This window comes from Nyctereutes procyonoides, unplaced genomic scaffold, assembly GCF_905146905.1.
Source record: "Nyctereutes procyonoides isolate TBG_1078 unplaced genomic scaffold, NYPRO_anot_genome, whole genome shotgun sequence".
Classification (NCBI taxonomy): Eukaryota; Metazoa; Chordata; class Mammalia; order Carnivora; family Canidae; genus Nyctereutes; species Nyctereutes procyonoides.
The window spans coordinates 24,064,140-24,083,769 of record NW_026575046.1 but is presented as its reverse complement, the minus strand read 5'-3'; positions in this window follow the sequence as shown (position 1 = coordinate 24,083,769).

The following is a 19,630-nucleotide window of genomic DNA, read 5'->3' as shown; positions in this document are numbered from 1 at the left end:
CATCATCTCTCTTCTACTACTTCAACAGCCTTTCATTTCTTAGGCCTCTATGGGGGTATTTCCATCCCTGGTAAGAGCTTCAGAAAGGTCTCCTCTCAGAGGGCTCCTGAAATACTGCTGAAATACTTCAGCAAACACAAATCAGACTTTTAACAACAGCTATACTAGTTTTTCCAATTCTCAGTCACTGACATGTACCAGAGGCAAGTTTATAATAGCTTCTGGGTCCCATACCTCATAGAGGAAAGGATTCATTTCGGCACACTATTTCTTTTTTAAAATCTAGGGTGAAAAACCTATTGCTTTGCAATCCTGTCTTAAGAAAATTGCCATTTGCCCTTCAGCATATAAGAAAGACTACAACAAATGCTGATTTATAATAAAATAATATAGATAATAAGTTCTATGCATGGGAAAAACCAAAATAAATGAACTAGCTACCACAAAATATGTTTCATGGATCCTTTTGAAGGAGAAGAACAACTGTAAGATATTAATAATTTCACATAAATACAAGTTTGAGACCCCCAAACACCCTGCATCATTGTGTTCAAATGCCTCATTTTACAAATGAGCATATGAGATCCTGAGAAGGTGACTGATTTGACCAAAGCTACCTATTCACAGAGTGCCACTTCTTACTGAAGGATTCAAGTCCATCTGGGAGTAAAAACCAACCAACCAACCAAACAAACAAACAAATAAACCATTGTGCTTTATTCTCTGCTTCCTATTTGCAAAACAACTGCTCTGAAAATATAGACCTTGCTCTTATATGGTTGCAAGTTTCCTTAGACCTAAGCAATCCTGGGTACTAAAGGGGTCACTTTCATTCTATTTACCCAATGTTCAATGGCTCACTACTCTCCTCATCTCATGGATGCGTATCTTACACTCCTATGTCTTGAGGTCTCCAGGTGCTACTCATAAGTCAATCTACCAGCACTATTTTCCTTTCTTCAACTATTGACCTGATCCTTCCAAGTGTCCCCATACTACTATTGCTCACTGTGCCCTCCATGAGACTACTGGTGTCTATGCCAGGGGCAGTTCTATATTCAGTGTAAAAATGCCTTTCTTCTCTCTAGATCATCTTTTGTCACTGAGAAGCATAAGTGTACCACTTGTAACTTCGAGTTTCTGGTGTATCTACTTCACTCTTCTTTCTCTGTCTGCCAACTAGCTTTTGTTGCTTTTCCTTCACATGGCAGACTGTATTGCTGTGACTATAATTCAGTGGCTTATATGATTCAGCGCTATGGAGAGACTTCCTGGACATCTGGAATTTCAATTCCAGGATCTCAGGAAAGAAAATCAGAATGACCTATCTTGAATAGAATGTCTATTCCAGGTCCAATCAGCCATGGCTAGGATTATAGAATACAAACATGTTTGCAATGCATTGGCCTCTAGGAAATGGTAGTAAATCTCAAAAAAAGAGGAAATGGCCCATGGACTGAGCAGATATCCAATAGGTCCACTATGGGGCCTTTAGGCAGACACCGTAGTGTCCATCCCACTTCTCATCTTCTGTTTTGAGGCAAATTCTTTCCCTGTGTGAATCAAAGAGTGTGAACGTGTATATGTGTGCTGCTCATATGATCAACTTATCGGACATCCCTGAACATTTCTGTATCCCAGAAGTGAGCCGAACTTGGGCTCCAGCTTACATAAATTAGCCTCCCAATATTTAAAATAATAGCTATAGGGTTCACCCAGAAAATTTTATCTAGTATAATAACTTGAGCATAGGACTAACTTGCTCAGCCTAGCTTTCTTATCAGAGAAAATGCCCAAAACCAATCCTGATTGTGTGTTAGGTAATGAAAATTAGCCATATCTTCTCCACTCCACAAAATCTACCTTGAGATTCTTAGTCTTTGAAACATACAAGTGTGATTTTAAACACCAGTGTGTAATTGTCTTCAAACTAATTCTCTTGTTTGTTTACTGGGGAAATATCATAACTTGTTTTCATAGTGCCAGAAAAAAGGAAATCTTTCCTTCATCTCAGAATTGGAACATCCCTAATAACAGCATGTTCCACCTTTTCCTTTGAGGCAAACCTCTTCCATCTACCCAACCTAGACAGTGCAAGTGGGGCAGTGTGGCTTCGGAACACTAATGCTTTTGCAGGGGTGCTGGGCTTGGCCTTCAGCAAGGATGCTGCGGGTCAAGTTGTCTCTCCAAGAAAAGAACAATTTGGAGAGAAATTCATCTCATTTATTGTAAAACAAGAAAATGCAATTATGCAATTTGCAATTAAAATGAGGCTTTCAGTCTTTAAATTTAAATTGCTGAATCACTTAACTTGGTGCTTACATATTGCCTTATATATTTTGTATTTCCTGTGATTATGTCTCCTCTTCCCGGTGATGGCAGAGACCAGGCACTAAACTTTCCAACTCTTCCACAGCCATTTTTATGGTACCTTATACATCGTAACATCTATTGCCTATTGACTTAAGCTGGGTGCAAACACTCACGTTTTAATTGGATTTTTTAGATTAAATTGAATTCTCCAAATGAACACTGAAGGCACAAGCACAATGCTGTTTACCATTCTTTATTTTGTGGAGTCTATTTTGAATTTTGAATGATCTCTATAAAAGGCTCACCCCCCCTGCTTTCTACTAAATCTGAAATATTTTCAGTAAAATAGAAGACAAAATGACACCATGCCTCAAGTAAGAGTTGCAGTCAGCAGTCTTAAGTTCTGTCACCAGCTTCACCTGAGTTTATCCCTCCCTTTGAAACAACTTTCCCTAATCAGAACAATCTTCTAAGAGGATAAGTGGAAGCTCCCACTGAGAGATACTGATCCAGGATTCTTCTGGTAAATGCCATTAAGGTAAACACTTGGTAGATACTCTGTCACTGAAACTCTCTTATCTGCCTGAGGTCATTCTTTTCTCAGGGTTTTAATCATCACAGAGGGATCTGGACCAGGCCACAGTCTGATACAAGAGTCAGAAGGAAGTACACCAGTGTCTTCCCTACAACATCGTTTACATTCTAGGAAGGGATTAATGATAAATCTATCTACTCAACCTCTTCCTTTTTTTTTCTTTTTTTTTTGTGGTCTAAGCAGAAAAAGGAGTGCTAGGGAAGGGCCCAGTGTTCTTCAGCTAAGCAGGCGTGGGAAAGATGAGAGGGCCATGGCTACCAGGATATATTTTGTACTAAATGAACAGGCCCCAATACTTGAGGTTGATTTCCATTGCAGATCATTGATCGTTATTTGGACCATCCTTCACCTTAGGTCACAAACAGACATCTCTGACATTTGTTGTCTCTCTTCATCCATTGCTAATAATTTCCTAAGATAGCTATTTCCTTTCCATTTCTTCTTTTAAAAATCCTACTTATAAAGAAATCTCGGGGGATGAGGGTGACTGGGTGACAGGCACTGAAGGGGGCACTTGATGGGATGAGCACTGGGTGTTATGCTATATGTTGGCAAATTGAACTCCATAAAAAATAAATAAAAAAAATTCTTAAAAAAAAAAAAGAAATCTCCCCTTTCAGCACCAGCAAACACATCTCTTTTCCAAAGCATTTTCAGGAATTAAAAGAATTCAAAAAATATAGAGACAACCTATGTTCATTGATGGATGAATGGATAAAGAAAATGTGATAGTTACATACAATAGAATACCATTCAGCTATAAAAAAGAAAGAAATTCTCCATTTGTGACAACATGGATGAGCCTGGATTGCATCATGCTGAGGGAAATAAGCATGCTCAGAGATAAATTCTGCATGCTCTCACTTATATATGGACTCTAAAAATGACAAACTTATAGAAGCAGAGAGTGGAATGGTGGTTGTGAGAGAGAGGGAGGTAGGGAAATGGGAAGGTATTGGTCGAAAGGTACAAGCTTTCAGTTATAAGATGAGTAAGTTCTAGAGATCTAATGTACAGCATGGTTACTGCTAATAACACTGTATTATATACTTGAAGTTTGCTAACAGAGTAGATCTCAAGTGTTCTCATAAGAGAAGACAATTATGTGAGGGGATGGATGCGTTAATTGTCTCGATAGTAGCCATCATTTCACAATATATATGTATATCAAAACACTATATTGTAAACTTTAAATACTCACAATTTTTATCTGTTAATTATACTTCAATGAAACTGATGGGAAAAAGAATTTAAGGAAATTCCTTCTTTCTCCACACTTTTGCAGTACTTATTATCTGTAAGTATAAGTTTTACTACACATGACATTCTAGTACAGTTCTGTGTATACATTTCTACGCTTCTCAGTTGGAATATAAACCCCCAGTGGGTGAAACCAAATAGTAGAGACAGTTTTTTTCTCTTTCATGTTTACTCTAGAGGCTTACCCCTGGTATTTAGGGAGCAAATATTTACATATTTATAAAATGTTAGATTAGTGATGATATGCACGCATGTTCTACTAAGACTAAAATATTAAAACTAGTAAAACACCTTAAATGCACGTAGTGCAAATGTATGTTCTTTCAAAATCTCTTTCTGCCAGTTATTGCATAGCTTTGCCCAAATTTCCCATCATCAGGCACCAAATAAAGTTTTTTTTCCAGAACTGTAATGACATTTTTAATACAGTAAAAAAATTGGAGATGAGATTCATTTTCAGAAAACCAAAATAATTGTTTTGCAACATTCTCCATGCTGTATATAGCAGACATCACAAGAAATCTTGCTCCTACATTGTTCCTATGAACATCATTTCTGGGGCTTCCTTCTACAAACCAATTTTAAAAAAATAGGACAGACTTTTAGCACAAAGGAAATAGTTGCTCAAGAAAGCTCTTATATATGGTATATGTTCAAACCACTTAAGAAATATTTGGGATCCCTGGGTGGCGCAGCGGTTTGGCGCCTGCCTTTGGCCCAGGGCGCCATCCTGGAGACCCGGGATTGAGTCCCACGTCGGGCTCCCGGTGCATGGAGCCTGCTTCTCCCTCTGCCTGTGTCTCTGCCTCTCTCTCTCTCTCTCTCTGTGACTATCATAAATAAATGAAAATTAAAAAAAAAAACAAATATTAAAGTAACCATGTTCTTAGGGCAGGAAAAAATGTTCCAAAGAAAATAATCTGAATTTTTTATTTGTACTCACAAAGTTAGGGGATTTAACGAGTTATTTAGGGGAAAGGGGACTCTGCTATCTTGTTTGTGTCCCAAATTTGCCTTCGAATTTGAACCTATGGAGTCACTTTTCTTTTGGCAGATGATGGTAGGAGACCAGGCTGGCTGTAATGGCTGACAGAGTGGGACAGATCAAACAGACCACCCCCACTGACTCATTCATTTATCGATCTTCCCATTCACTCATTCATTTATCCTTCCCTTTATTTCACAATTATTATTTTTTTTTATAAATTAATTTTTATTGGTGTTCAATTTACCAACATACAGAATAACACCCAGTGCTCATCCCGTCAAGTGTACCCCTCAGTGCCCGTCACCCATTCACCCCCACCCCCCACCCTCCTCCCCCTCCACCACCCCTAGTTCATTTCCCAGAGTTAGAAGTCTTTATGTTCTGTCTCCCTTTCTGATATTTCTCACACATTTATTCTCCCTTCCCTTATATTCCCTTTCGCTATTATTCATATTCCCCAAATGAATGAGAACATACACTGTTTGTCCTTCTCCGGTTACTGTGGCCAAGTTCAAAAAGGGTGTTGCCTGAGTTCTCCTCTGGGATTTTGATGGAATCTTGTCTCACATTTAGATCTTTCATCTATTTTGAGTTTATCTTTGTGTATGGTGCAAGAGTGGTCCAGTTTCATATTTCACAATTATTATGGAATACCTCTGGAATACCAGAGTCACTGCTAGGTGTCATGTGTACACTGAGGAGTACACAGACCCATTGTCTACTCTAGCAGAGCCTACAGTTAGTTTAGGGGGGCCAGTCAGGCAATAAAAAAGTAAATAGGCAACTATAAATAAAAACTGTGATCAGTTCAGGCCACACAAAAGATTTTACTTTTGATTGTGTGGAGGGATTTTGCAGAAGGCATTGTGGTCAGAGAAGGTTTTCCTGAAGAAGTCACAGTGAAGTTGTTGCCCAAAGGATGAAAGGATTGGTCATAGGGATGGCGAAGGTTGAGAGAGTTCTAGACAGAGGCATTAAAACCTTGAGTGGGAAAAAAGCTCATAGTCTCAGCAAAACTGAAAGAAACCAGGGTGCTGGAGGATGGAGTCAGAGGGCACGACATGTAGATGAGGTCAGGGACGCAGAGAGTAGACAAATGTTACAGGATAGGCTTAAATCATGGTGAGTAACTTTGATTCTTTTAAAAATAAAGTGAAATGAAAAGTTACTGAACGTTTTAAGTAAGGGAATATGCTGATTCCCCTTATATTTTCAAAAGACTATTGAGGATGTTTTGCTGAGAACAGAAAAAGGGGAAGGAAGGATGGAAGCAGAAAGACCTGGGGAAGGCTGTTACAGACATCACGGTCTAGGGGGGTAAAGAAGGTGGTTTGGGGAAGGGGGTGGCAGTGAGGCCAGAGAGAGATGGACAGACTGGAACTCGTGTTGAAGACAGAGGCAACAAGACCCAGGAAGCGCTTCATTCACAGTGGAGGGTAGTAGAGAGGAAAGATTTAGGTTTAGGTTTCTGACTGGATGGTGTTCCCATTTTACCAATGTGGAACAAATGAGAAAGGAATCGGCAGGAGGTTCTGAGATGAGATTAAACATCCCTATGCCTTTTAAAATTAAATAGTCTTTTTTAAAAAACAAAATAGTATAATGCAGCCAAAATAAATACGAAGTGCTCTCTCTCACTCTCTCTCTTTCCTTTGTACACAATTACTTGTGAAAAACTACAGATTTAGAACACTTTGAAGGCCATTCTTTACCTGGTAGGATACCAAACACAGGCATAATCCCTAGCATGGGGGTTTGCAAACTTTCTCAGTTCATGATGCCTTTGGTGTAATTTTTTCACGGCATCAGCAACAGCAAATGAATTACCTAATGGTTTTTTTTTAACTAGTTTAATCCAAACAAACTGGAAAAAATCTATTTCATTTCAACTTTAAATAACCATAACTAAATGTACTAATGGATTGAACGTATGTGCCTCTGGGGCACTGCACAGCTTCTGAGACCCTGCAGTCAGATTGGACACTGCCACCTTTTATTTCCCTCCCCATTGATTTCTGCATTGCCACTTGCTTTTTATCACAGCGACTTTGGAAAACTCAGCTTCTCAAAAATATAGCATCAGTAAATGGAATGTAACACAACCTAATGTTGAAACTGTGAATGTCCCTAAGCTAATAATTTGCCTCTGTCCGAAAGACATTATGTACTGCTGCTTCCCTCAAGGATTTAAAATATCCTGCTGTTCCCCTATAGTTCCCTGAGGTTCTCTGGGGGCCCCCTGGCAAATAGTGTAGGAAATGTGACCTTCATGGGCTATAAGGAGTTTTATGTAAACCTTAACCTGTGTTCTCAGGGCAAACAGCATTCAGGGTAGGCACTGGCAGTCCAGATCTTTTCTGGAATCAGCTTCTCCCTCTCTCTGCGGCTCCAGGTTACAAAAGTCATTTCCATCTTAGGCATATGTTGTTTGTGCCTCATCTTATTGTGCTTCCCAGACACTGCACTTTTTACAAATTGAAGGCAACCCTGCATCAAGCAGGTCTCAGCTCCATTTTTCCAACAGCGTTCGTGCACATCGTGTCTCTGGGCTATATGTTGGCAATTTTCACAATACTTCAAATTTTTTCATTATTATTATATTTCTTACAGTGATCTGTGATAGGTGATTACAGCTCACTGAAAGCTCAGATGTTGGTTACCGGGTTTTATCAATGAAGTATTTCTCAAAGTATATACATTGGTTTTTATTTTTATTTTTTAGATGTAATATTATTGTACACTTAATAGACCACTGAAGAGTGTAAATGTAACTTTTATATGCACCGGGAAAAACTCCATTCGACTCCCTTTATTGCAGGGGTCTGGAATGTCTTCAGAGTGACGGATACATGCTTTGCACACTCACAAGCCTCCAGTGGGTTTCAGGTCGTCCTCTGGAGCAGGAGCCAAATTTGGCCTCGACCTGAGATCCTCCATGGACTGACCGTGGCTTGCACGTCTCTCCCTCTTGTTGCTGCAGCTATCCCTGGGACACCCTCACCCAGGCCCCGGCAGTCCCTGTGGGCCCTAGATTCCACCTCTGGGGCTGTGGGCTGTTTCAGATCATGCGATGCTTCCTGTGGTCCTACCACCTGTCCACCCTCCTGGCTCCTCAACGAGGAAGACCCACTTTGTCCATGCAGCTTTTCCCAGTAAACTCTGGAGGCCGATCACTCGAAATCACTCCCCGGAGCGTGGAGGGGGTTGCCAGACTGCTTGTGGGTCCTGTTGTCTCTCCAGGTTCCAGCAGCTCAGTTCCTGAATCCCTGAACTTCCCATGCTCTTGCCTCCTTAGCTGCAAACGGGCAGAATGGCCCTGCCTCGGAGGAGGATAAATAATTTCTTACTGCAAACTGCTTAGATCAGTGTCTGACACAGAGGCGTTTAGTGACTGAAGCTCTGGTTATTGTTGTTGGTGTTTCCATTATTTTAATGACAGGTTATCCCATTTAACTATGTTTGCTTTTCTGTAACTACAGTGAAAGAGCCTCCTCAAGGGCAAGTGCCATGCACCGTGCTTCAAATTCTGAGCTTACTTGAGAAAAACAGCACACTTTCATGGATTATTGTAAAATAGTCATGTAAACATGTGATTATATAATCAGGATTCTTAGATTTTTTATGTAAATGAAGTTCTCCAAACTGACTTCTCCCATATATGTGCCAAAACTTTGACAAAACAATGATAATCAATCTATTTGGAAGCTTTCTAAAATAGTCCTCTGAAGTATGTCTGAAATACTTTCCAAATACTTCTCTAAAATAGTTGCTAAAACATTCCTCCACTCTCTTAAGGAGAGAGGCTACCAAATATAAATCAAACTCATTTGACTCATTGTTACTAATATAGATGTCCCTTATCTTGCAGTGATTCTGTTCTGTGACCTCTGCACATCTGTTTTGTCTGTCATTTTTCTTCTCATTTCATCTTCCTGGAACTAATTCTCCCCTTAAGTCAGAGGGAGAAGATCTTAGAGGCTATCCACTGGATAGACTCATCTTCCCAGTAAGAATCTTGTTCACCAACACAATACTGTACGCGATGGCCTGAGAAAGCTTGTAATTGGACTTAGAACAGAAAATTAAGTTGAGACAATGAGGTCACGTATGATGGCTGAAACAATAAAGTGCTGGTTAGAGAGCAGGGGGTTTGCAATAGCTCTTTCAAGTTATCTTGGAAATTTTTCGCTTCTTTTTTTTCCTGGTTTCTGAAGATTTGATATCGCCAGGATGTGAACGATGTAATTCCTTACATTCACAGTATGGTGTTAAAACAGTGAGGTTGGGGCCAGTAGTGAATAAACCCACTTGCTCTCTTATTGCTCCATTTCTTTGTTCCTTTGTTTATGTTTCCAAATTTCTTTTGAAGAAAGGGTTCAGAAGCTCTCTACCTCCAAAATATGAATGATTGCTGTAAAATTGTGGGGTGGAAATCATGTCTTTGGTGATGTACAGAGGATTTAAAAAGCCAAACTATAGTAAGAGACATGTAGTGTGGTTCTGTGCTTCAGGAAGTTGAACATTCACAATGCATATACATTCTTTGGGTGGCCTTCTTGCATGCATTAGGTAGCTGTGCATGTGGAAGAGATGATTACAGCACTGATCATTTCCACATTAAGATGGCTGTGTTATGGATGAGTTGACATCACCACCTTCTTATATGCATAAGAACAGTTAACTTATAGCAAAAACATAAGCCATGTTCTTGGACATAGTGTCTGCATAAGTTGTCATCAATGTACTTTAAAAGCCACCTGTGATGTTTAATTTTATGTGTCAACTTGGCAAGACTATGGTACACAGTTGTTTGTTCAAACACCAGTCTAGGTGTTGCTGTGAAGGAATTTTTTTAGATGCAATTAGCATTTAATTCAGTAGACTTTGAATAAAGCAGATTATCCTCCATAATGTGCGTAGGCCTATTCCAAACAGTTGAAGGTTTTAAGAGAAAAGACTGAGGTCCGCAGAAAAGCAAAGAATTCTGTCTTAGACTGCCTTTGGATTCAAGACTGCAATGTCAACTTTTCTCTGGCTCTCCAGCCTGCTAGCATGCCCTGCAGATTTTAGACTTAGCAGCCTGATGATCATGTGAGCCAATTCCTTAAAAAAAAAAAAAAAGATAGATGACAGATAGATAATAGATACCTAGATTCTCTATTGGTTCTATTTCTCTAGAAGGCCTGACTGATACAGACCAATGCATAACCAAACCTAGGGGACAGTTGCTTCCAATCTGGCTTCTCCTTCTGGTTAAGTGTAGATCAACCTTTACAAATATAGAAGTCTATAAAATGGTTATGTTGCAAACAGCTAGAAGACCAAGTCTTCAATATCTGATCTTTAGCAATCCTCTCTTCTAGGTCACTTCATTCCAAAATTATAGTGTATTACTTAAAGTAAAACAAAATAAATCAGAACAGTAACACTACACCTGCAGGGCCCTCCAGAATACTTAAGGATATTAACCCTTCTTAGGACAAAGAGAAAAGCTCTTCTAATTTCTGATGATAATGTGACTTTTAATCACAGATATAATGAAAAAGCTAATGACATTTTAATGTTTATATGAAGAGAAAATCAGATCCTGCTACAACAAATCTATTGTGGCTACTTGAAGAAGGTTCTACCAAAACACAGGTATTAGAGGCTGAATGTGTTCCTCCCAATCTATAGGTTGAAACCCTACCCCTAGTACCTCAAAATACGACTTATTTAGAGATAGGTCCTATAATGAAGTGATCAGGTTAAAATGAAACTGTTAGGGTGAGCCTTAATCCAACATGATTTATAAGAAATTGAAATTTGGACACAGAGAGAAACAATAGGGGTACACACAGCCAGAGGAGAGACCATGTAAGAACATGGTGAGAAGACCATCTGCAAGCCAACCAAGAAATTCTCAGAAGAAATCAAACCTCCTTACATCTTAGACTCAGATGTCTAGTCTCTAGAACAGTAAGAAAATAAATTTCTATTGTTTAAACCAGCCAATCTGTGGTATTTTGTTAAGGTAGCCCTAGCAAACTAAGGGAACAAGAAATCAAAAGTCTTATTTAAAACTCTACTTCTATAAAGAAAGAGATGCTTCTCTTGCGTTTTTTTCCCACAAAGAGTTAAAATGTCCTTTTGATAGAGTACAGACAGTCTTTTCAAATATTTTGTTAGATAAATTTCAACTTTTCGTTTTTAGATTATATTTTCTTAGAATAATGAGGAAGAAGAGCAATGTGGAAAGAAGGCATAATGCCCTGTTCCAAAAAGTCTGAGGTCTCCTACAGAAATGTTGTATATGACATACAGAAGCAAATTGACCAAAGGAAGATAGAGATTATGTGGTAGGGGAGGAGGGATGAAAAGAGAAAATAAAAATAAGACTTTAAGATAAAACTGGAGCAGGAAAGCAAAAACTCATATCCATTCTAAATCCAAAAGACTTCAAGCATTTGAAAAACTTAAGAGTTGGTTGTTTTGTTTGGTGTCAAATCAGCCATTGAGGCCATATTTCCTCTTCCCAAAATATAACCATCCGTCGTGTTACAAATCTTCAAACTATGTAAGAAAATGGTTGGATGAATTTGATTTAATCATTTAAGGGTTTGTGCTGAAATTTACTTCAGGCAAATAAGTTAGAAGCATAAGGATATGTCAAATTCTCCAGTGACTTATGATGAATTCTTAGAGTGTGAAACCACTCCTCTCTGTTGTTTGTAGATAAGAACTTTTCAAAGTGGTCTGTGCTTTTGAGAAATAAAGTGAGTGGAAAATTTCTCTAAGTAGGACATATTTCTGATGACTAAGATTGGTACATTATGTCTACTCCAAACTAAGTCAATAATGGATTGTTCCCAGATAAGCACACAAAAATGAATTATATGTAACTTACGACTGAAATAGCAGACATAAATTAACTAATTTAGTTCACCAGAGAACTGGTCCAAAGAAACAACAACAACAAAAAATCTTCCAGAAGAACCAAAAAAATCACTGACTAAGATAGCATGTCTTTCATCAAGTGATCACATTAAGGTCATTAATAATTGCAGGAAATTACTAACCCCTTCACAGATTCTGTGGAACAGCAAATGGTGTAGAATCTGAATTTTATAATGTCATTTCTCTTTCAAGTTTTTTTTTCCTTGATCCAGGTGAAACATCAAGCCCTCGTTACGTGAGAGGAAAATCAAACTAGAGAATGGCATACATTTATAGAGAGCTATATTGAAAAAACACATTTTTGAAAGTGACACAGCTATGATTGATGAGAAAAATCTCAAATTCACTTGAAAACTGTTTTCTATTAAAGATTTTTAAATCTTGTGATTTTGTTTTTAGCAAGGGTGTTACCATTTTTTGAAAGATCTCAGAGAACAGGAGTTAAACAGCAACTCTTCAAATTCTAGAGAAATTGAATTCAAACCCTATTTTATCTGGACTTGCAATCAGCATGGAATGTCTCATGGGGAAACCAAGACAGTAGGATCATGCATTTCTTTCCTTTTTAAACTGTAAGCATTTGCAGTGTAAGAGCTTTTCAAAGTACTTTAAAATCATAAAACAAGGGGCGCCTGGGTGGCTCAGTAGGTTAAGCCTCTGCCCTTGGCTCAGGTCATGGTCCCAGGGTCCTGGGATTGGCCCCACATGGGCTTCTTCCTCTGCAGCTTCCCCCTGCTCATGCTCTCTCTCTCTTAGATAAATAGATAGATAGATAGATAAATAAATAAATAAATAAATAAATAAATAAATAAATAAATAAATAAATAAAATCTTTTTAAAAATTAAAAAAATATATTATAAAATTATGGACATGAAAAAGCACATCCTTTGTTTTGTGTAAATGGCAATTATAGGTGATTTGAAATTATTTCACTTAAAATTATAATATGCTTATAGACAAAAAAAAGAGAGAGCTGGATTTTGGGGGTGGAGGGTGAGCAGAGATGAAAACAAGTGCTCTCTCTGCCCAAGAAAATAACTCCTTCAGGAAATCCTTCATGTTGCAAAAATATAGTCCTCAGCCACTCCCTAGCATTGGTAAGGCTGGTAATACAGAGGAAACCCATTCTCCTGAACATAAAATAAACAAGTCAGGGGATGGGCCAAAATCCTTATAGTGTAGCTCTGTCTTCTTTATCGTGCCTCTTGTTAGTGACCTCACACAAGTTCTCCCACAGCTCTATGCCTCAATATTTATATTGGCAATGCAGATGGTATCTTGTCTAAAGATTTTATTGAGGAAATGAAAACTGACATAGCATATGAGAAAGCCTTCCAAATATTAAAAAAGGCTATTTCATTGAACTATTTTATTGCTCTAATTTTTTATTGCTCTAAAATTTACTTCATTTCAACAGTTATTAGATCATACAGTTCTTCTTCTTCTTCTTCTTCTTCTTCTTCTTCTTCTTCTTCTTCTTCTGCTTCTTCTGCTTCTGCTTCTTCTTCTTTTTTTTCTCCTCTCCTCACCTCAACAGCAAAGCAAATGTTCCATGAACTCCAGACGTAAAGAAACTCCTCACAAGTTCTTGGATTTTCTACTCAATCATATTCTATCAACTCAAAGTAAAATTGCTTCTGTGAAGTTAATGGCACCACTCAGGAGGGGCTAGTCAAGTGTTGGAGCAAGAATCCAGTTGGAGGATTGTGTTCATGTGTCAAAGCAACACAGATCACCAGTAGAGCACAGGAAAATTCTCTCCACAACTTCTTCACTTAGGACCCATGCATAGTTGTCATCTCAAGTTCACTCTAATCTCAACTCATAAAGTTTAGAATAAATAATAAAACTGCATCATCCTAGTCAAGGTAGACACATATTCTATGGGAAGCCCCTGCTTTTCTCTCAAGTTAGGGTTGCAAGGGCTCACAGAAATCATCTAAGCCAGTGGTTTCCAAACTTTTTTAGTGCAAAATAATCTCTTAGCAGATGCAGTCTTATCCCAAATCCTGCTATGTAAGACATTCTAGAAATGGCTCTACCTTGGAGGAAACAGAGGAGGAGGAAGTCTCCCCATGAGTCTCCCCACTTGGAAACATTGTCACATCTTCAGAACCGTAAGGTCTGTGGAATGCATTTTGAAAAGAACTAATCTCCTCTTTCATTTTACAGACAAGGATTGTTAACATCCTCTCCTGGTAGGAGGACTAGAACACTTACCTATTGACTATACCCTGTGCTTTTTTTTTTTAATTACACTATCCCTTTTTCTTCATTTTCTTCTGGTTTCTTATTTCCTGGTAACACAATTGAGTTGGTTACTTCTGTGGGTATGTTTCACATACCTGGGGAGCCTGGGCTGGGTACAGGGAGAAAGACAAGGTCTGTGGGTGAAATAGGAAAGAAAAATGTGATGTGTACCTCAAAAATAAGTTTCAGAGATTAAAGGGTTGTAGAAGAAACTTAGACAGCAGTTCTCAAACACTTGGTTTCACTTCAACACATTCAATGTGACTGAAGACCCCAAAAACCTTTAATTCGTGTAGGCTTTATGTCTTATAAAAATGAATAAAACTGAGGAATGTTAAAATATCAATTCAGTCATTTATTTAAAATCTTGTTAACCATTACATAAAACATGGCTAACATATTTTTAAGAAAAATAACTATGCTTTCCAAGTAAAAAAATAGTGAAAATGGCATTGCTTTATTTATTTTTAAACCTCTTGAATGTTTGGTTCTATAGAAGATAGTCGGATTGCCATACTTGCTCCTGCCTCAAAGCTGTTATGACATCACACGTGGGGTAGCCACTGAGTAATGCCATGGTAGACATATAAGGGCATGAAATTATTAAAGAGAAATGATGTCTTGGTATTATTATGAGAATAGTTTTAACCTATCAGAGCCCACAAAAGGATCTCTGGGACCTAAAGGGTCTTCTCTGTTGATATTTCATGCCGTGAAACCTCTACCTGGAAATTGAGGTGAAGCATGAATCAAAGCCTACAACAACAAAAACCAAAATGGTGTTTGAAACTGCAGGTGGCCCAAGTGATCTTTACTAAGAAGGGGGGAAATATGTTTGGTCCATTTATTCAGACTGTGTAAAGAGAGCAAGGAGTAGATATAGTAGATAAATATTTCAACTGAATAAGCGCAAACTGGGGCAAAGCGATAGAGTTTGCCCCTGCCACCCTACTTGCAAGGTTCAAGATAAGGTCGTTACCACAAGAAAGTAAAACTAGCAGTACATCTTACTGAAAGATTTCATATTCTTTGAACTTCTTGGTTTCCTAGTGTTGCAGGGTTGCAGAGTTCTTGTCTCACAGAGTAGAAGAATAAATCTCCCAGACTAAGATGGTGAAGTGAAGTGAAACTTTATTAGGTGAAGGTGAGAACTGAAAGGAAAGAAAAGGAGCTCTCTAGTGTGAGAGGGGTCCCAAGTGAGTTGCCACTGAGAGCTTTTTATAGAAAACTGACCAGGGAACTTGGTAAATATCTTATCAATTACATGTAGACAAAATTGGTGGGTCTGTAAATATTTAGAACCAACATGGTGGATTTGTAAATATCATGAGAATATCCTGTCTATAGTTGGAGCAACACAGTGGATCTGTTATGTTCCTTCTCTCTGGTTAATATCTCCTCTATAACATTTCTTCATATCTGAGATTTCTGTAAGTCTGGTTACATAACCCCCTACATGAGCTTAGTCATGCAGCCCCTACCTCTCTCTCTTCCTAGCCTTGCCTGTCCCTTATTCAATAGAATAAGCTCTATTTCTATATTCCAATGTGGAATTACTGTAAGCAGATATAATATTGTAAGAAATCTATTTTACCCATGGAGCAAATAAATTTTTAAAGGTTTTTGTAATAATGTGTAATAGTTTTCATGTGTTCTGTGTCAGGCATGTAAAATTCCATAAAATTCAAAAATTCAATAAAATTAAAATTCAATTTAGAGCGACCTAGGAGTCTGTCCATGAAGACCCTATAGACCGAACACAATACTTTCTATCATTCTCTTTTCTTTCAAAAATGAGATGTATGCTGAGCCCATCCACTCGTCACCATTCTCTTAATGTTTCCTTTGTGTGCTTGCCACATCCACACTCTCAAAGCTATGTTAAGACATGTGCCCACACAATAATCTAGAAATGCCTGTGCAGGGGCACAGGCTGTGAACAACTCAGCCCAGGAATGCTGAACTCCTCTACACCCACCTACACACACACACACACACACACACACACACACACACACGGTGGAGTTAGCCTCAGGATGTTTTTATGTTTTGTGAAAAGACTACTTTCCAAAGTCCCACTCTGCTCAAGAAAACAACCATAAAGCATTTTTTTTAAAAAAGATTGTATTTATTTATTTGAGTGAGAGAGAGCATAAGCAGGAGAGGAGCAGAGGAAGAGAGACAAGCAGACTCCACACTGAATGCAGAGCCTGACTCAGAGCTGGATCCCATGACCCTGAGATCATGACCTGTGCTGAAACCAAGAGTTGGATGCTCAACTGACTGAGCCACCCAGGTGCCCCCTAATACATCTTTAAATCAGAAAGGTAGCTGTATTTTTTTCTGAGCTAATGACTAAAAATGATAAATATAAGGAATGACACTGTATTAGAAATTCAACTTGTAGAATCCTAGATAAGAAGAAAAATCAATCTTGTGAAATCATACATACTTTTCAACTTTTCCTTTTCAATGCACTGCAAATAATACCTTTTCAATATACTACAAATAATATCTTAAGGGAAATAAAAATAAAGGAAGAAAAAAAGTAGGAGTGGAAAACACTGCATATATATAAAAACTTTAAATACAGTTGTTTCTCTTGCTTCTACCTTCTTTGTAAAACCCACTTCAGTCAACAAAAATGTGAATACTTTTAAAGTTGAAAGGTTATAGGAGAAGTATCTCTGTGATTACTTTTGAAGCTTCAAGTCTCCAATATTTATTTTTATAATTTGAATGTTATTGTAACAGACACAACACTAACATTTGCAGAATCTGATGGAGACACTAACAGTGGAATATTGCAAGTGCATGCCAACAGAATGTCCCCACCAGAGGAACGTGTCAGGTTAACAGTGACATACACCAGAATGCTGCTGGCATTTAGGGATTAGTGTAAATGGAAAAACAGTGAGGCAAGCAGGAAAAAAAAAAACAAGTTAGGTAAATGTGTCCTAGAGAAATACTAGTCTGGAAAATTTACATTACCCTTTTCATTTTTCTAAGCTAAAATACATAGCGTAGTTTTACTGGAAAAATTTGTGTGCATATTTTTAACAGGAGGCACTGGTTTGCCATGTAAATGACCCATCAGGGAACATAGATGAAAGGACTAGCTATAGAGCAAGAATGACCTCAGTGGAAGCTGACACAACACAGAGGTGAGAATTTGCTGTGTTTGTCATTGGTGCCCACTGATCACCACCAGAGGACTGTCTCCCTCCCGAGCAGTGCCCAGAGCAGTGGCACCGGAGTGGTTTTTCTGGGGAGAGTTTAAGCAACTGAGTATAAATATATTAAAACGTGGAGAAGAGTGAGCAGAGAATTTGGCCTCTAATTCCAAGCTGACTTGTTCTAACTGGGGACCAGGCAAGTCTCTGAGCCTTCTTACATCAACTGTGACCTGTGATGATGATAACCCGGGAGCACGGAGAATAAGCACAGCCTGTAAAGAGTTTCCTCCTGAGATCTGACTTCCCTTTCTTCTCGAGTCATCTGGTATTCTCTGGGTGTTGGTTTAGTGACAGGTTTGTTTGCACACTGAGAGTCACAAGTTTTTACAGAACTTGATTAGCATCCTTAATCAAGACTGAGAACAAATAAAGACATTTGCTTGAGAAATATAAAACAAATATATAGCTCTCTCAACTGAGATTCTCTCCAGCACATATTCTCCGTGGGACTCTTTGAAAAATTTGAGAACATTAGCTGATTTTCAGAGACAATTGATTAATGTTCTCTATCCAGAAACATTGGTCATGACGAGGAGCTGCTTTGGACCTAATTTCTCTCTATTTCCCATTCTGTTTTCTTTTTATACATTATTTGTCCCTCCTCTGGCTCCAGAGAGCTTATCTCTTCTTTTTGCCAAATGCATTTAACAGCACCCTTCCCTTGTGTGTGTGTGTGTGTGTGTGTGTGCGTCCATACCTGTATTCTTTTTTATTTTTCATGTATTACTTATGAAGTATTGATTTTTTTGTCTTGTCACTATTTATGTTTCTGTTCTCAGCTTGCAATAATTCCTGGACTTTGCTGTTTTTATTGTGAAGCATGGAACCCACTTGGCCTTGAGTGACACACACTCTTTTGCCTCAAGTCTGCACCAAGATCTGCCTTCTGGAGAATGGAATGCTGCTGGCGGGGTTTTTTTCCCAAGTAATTCTTGGCATGGCGGAAGGCTCTAGTTGGCTTTAAAAAATACTGTGGCCTGAGCTTCCTGGCAAAGGGCCTCTTTGCAAAGCACACTCCAAGGAAACTCCAAGGAAACAAACCTATTCTGCTGCTATTTACTGGTTTCATTGGTTTTAAGCATCCCTCTCATAGCTCGGAGAACAGCAAAAGGGCTACTTTGGGAAGTAGCACTGTTTATCTTGCACTCTCTTCTAATGGGGCATTGCTTATAAAATAGCACAGAAATTTAGAAAGTACTATAGCATTTGAGTTATTTTTAATCCACCATTGGGTTGTGTAGCAATAAAAATACACAGTGATGAGGCAATGTTCAATAAACCAATATTTTATTTCTGTAGAAGGAGCCTACGCAAACCTTCATCCAAGGTCACTCTGTCTGTAACTCCAGGGAATGAGCAACAAAGTATACCAAGGTAACTCTTGCTTCTATATATTCTCTATATAATTACCCTTCCTTTATTAATAAAAATTATGATATAATTTAGGCTCTCTCATAAATATGCAACATTACAAACGGTGAAGAAAAACAAGAGAAAAACCACCTGAAAGCTATTACCACCATAATTTGTATTTATTTCCTAATATGGAAAGCAGATTATATATTTCTCATTTTACTTTTTTTCTCTTAATGTAACCCAGAAATGCCACCCATGCTTCTATGAAGCCTTTATAATTGCCATGTTTAATAGTAGCACCAATTTTTTCTCACTTCAGCAATGAGATTCCTTTTTCTGACTCTGAGTTACCCATGTTAATAGGGAATTATGAGTTCTTTCTCCTTAATTTGATGCATTAAGCAGAGAAAAATTATTGTTTTACTCAGTGTATGGTTTTGGCGAAGACTTAGAAGCAAAGACAAAAAAAAAAAAGACAAAGGCAGCATTGAGGGATGTGTTTTCAGTGGGTTCACTACTGCAGAATCCTTTCCTCATGTCTCAAGAGGGCAACACTCCACTGGCCCATCTGTATTCTGAGAGATGATTACAAACACCTCCAGCCTCCAAAAGAGTAGCAAGAAATGACTTTGGGTTAGTTAGCCCTAGAGTTCTTAACAAAGACTTAACACCTGGGAAGGAAAATGAAGGAGGCA